Genomic DNA, 2050 nt, shown 5'->3' with positions numbered 1-2050 from the left:
CTGTCTGATCTCTTGTGGGAATAGCCCAAGCATAGCGGCTGAACATATCCGTCATTACTAGAATGTTTTGATATGGGTCATGGGGCCTCCCTAAATAAAGGAAGTCCAGCTCGATGACCTCAAGGGGGAAGGACACAGTAAAAGGCTTCAGGGGTGCTTTAGACACAGCATCAACTTTTTTCAACTGGCATCCGGGACACAGGGAGTGGTACTGTTGGACCTGAGTCTGCATACCTGGCCAAAAGAAGTGTCGACGTAGGCAAATTATGGTCCTTTCTACTCCCAAATGTCCAACAGCTTAATGATAGTTCTCCCACACCTCTTTACACTGTTGAGCAGGGTAGACAATCTGGAAGCGGGCTTCATGGGTGTTATAGTCAGTAATTCGACAACACAAATCCCCATCCCACATCACCAATCTTGCCTTTTGTTGCAGCATCTGTTTCACTTTCCCTACCAGAACGATACTTGGTAGTTGAAAGCAGCTAGTTGGGCTACCCACCTTTGTTCTGTGGCCCCCAGGCGGGCGGTCTGCAAGTAGGCTACAGGATTATTGTCAGTATAAATGATCACCTTGGCCCCCATCAAGTAATCTGTAAATTTTTATACTATGGCCCATTTTAAAGCTAGCAATTCCAATTTGAAGGAGCTGTAGTTGGCATCATTCTTCTCACTAGGATGCAGACTCCTGCTGGCATAGGCCACAACTCGCTCATGCTCATTGTGTAACTGGGCTAAGACAGCTCCAAGACCAGCATTGCTCGTGTCTGTGTATAACACAAAAGGTTCTGCATAGTTAGCATAAACCAAGATAGGGGCCTCAGTTAAAGCCCTTTTTAGATGATCAAAGGCTTGTTGACACTACTCAGACCAAGAATCTGCCGAGATCCTGTTCTCTCATCTGCGGGGGCCCCAACTAAGAGGGCATTCAAGGTCTTTGCAAATTAGCAATAAAACAGCAATAATAACCTGCTAAGCCCAGGAAAGCACGTACCTCTTTGATTGAAGTCAGAGCCGGCCATTCAGTCACAGCAGTGAACTTGGTCGGGTCTGGTTTTACTCCCTCTCCAGTGACCACATGACCCAGGAACATTACTTCTCTCCGTAACAGCTGACAGCTTGAGCCCATGATGTTGCAGTCGCTCAAAGACAGCCTCCAGATGGCATAAATGGGAGGGAAAGTCTGGGGAATAAACAATAATATCATCCAAACAAACGAGTACAGAGTCAGCGATTTGGCCACTCAAGCATTGCTGCATAAGCCAATGGAACGTCGTAGGTGCATTGCAGAGGCCAATGGCATCCTCTGAAACTCGTATAGACCTAGTGGAGTGGTGAAGGCAGTCTTGGTCGGTCTCGAGGGTCAACTCCAACCTGCCAATAACCACTAGCTAAATCGAGTGTAGTGAACCAAGAGGCTTGAGTCAAGGAGGTTAGGTCTCCTCTATACGGGGGAGCGGGAAGGCATCTCTATGAGTCAGGGAATTCAATTTACGATAGTTAACGCAAAAGCGCCAACTACAATCCTTCTTACGGACCATCAGAATGGGCGCAGCCCAAGGGCTAGAGCTTGGCTGAATAACCCTTCTGTCCAACATATCAGGTAGCAGGGCACACATTTCTTAGTACATCATAGGTGGTAGTGGCCGATATTTTTCCCTTACTGGGAGTGCGTCACCAGGGTGGATTTGGTGTTGCACCACATCAGTATGCCCAAAATCCTCCTCATGGAGGGCAAACACTCTGACCCACCTTTGCAGGAGCGCCCTAACATCTTGCTTCTGTTGTTCAGTCAAGTCATCTCTGCCTTTTATATCTCCCAATACCTCAACAGGTGGTTCCACTTGTTCTCCCTTTCCGAGCTCCACAATATCCACCCTGACTGTTCCATCATCTTGCATGGTCAGGCTTAGATCTGTCTGGCCATGAACATCAGCACTGTCAACACAGAACACTTTCGCCAACTTCTGATAGCGGCCTATAAAGACAGGACAAGAGGTCACATTCTGGATACGAATAGGAAGTCTGCCATGTTTGACGCATGCAACGG

Source organism: Carassius auratus, unplaced genomic scaffold (assembly GCF_003368295.1).
Source record: "Carassius auratus strain Wakin unplaced genomic scaffold, ASM336829v1 scaf_tig00005817, whole genome shotgun sequence".
Classification (NCBI taxonomy): Eukaryota; Metazoa; Chordata; class Actinopteri; order Cypriniformes; family Cyprinidae; genus Carassius; species Carassius auratus.
This window is presented reverse-complemented; position numbering follows the sequence as displayed.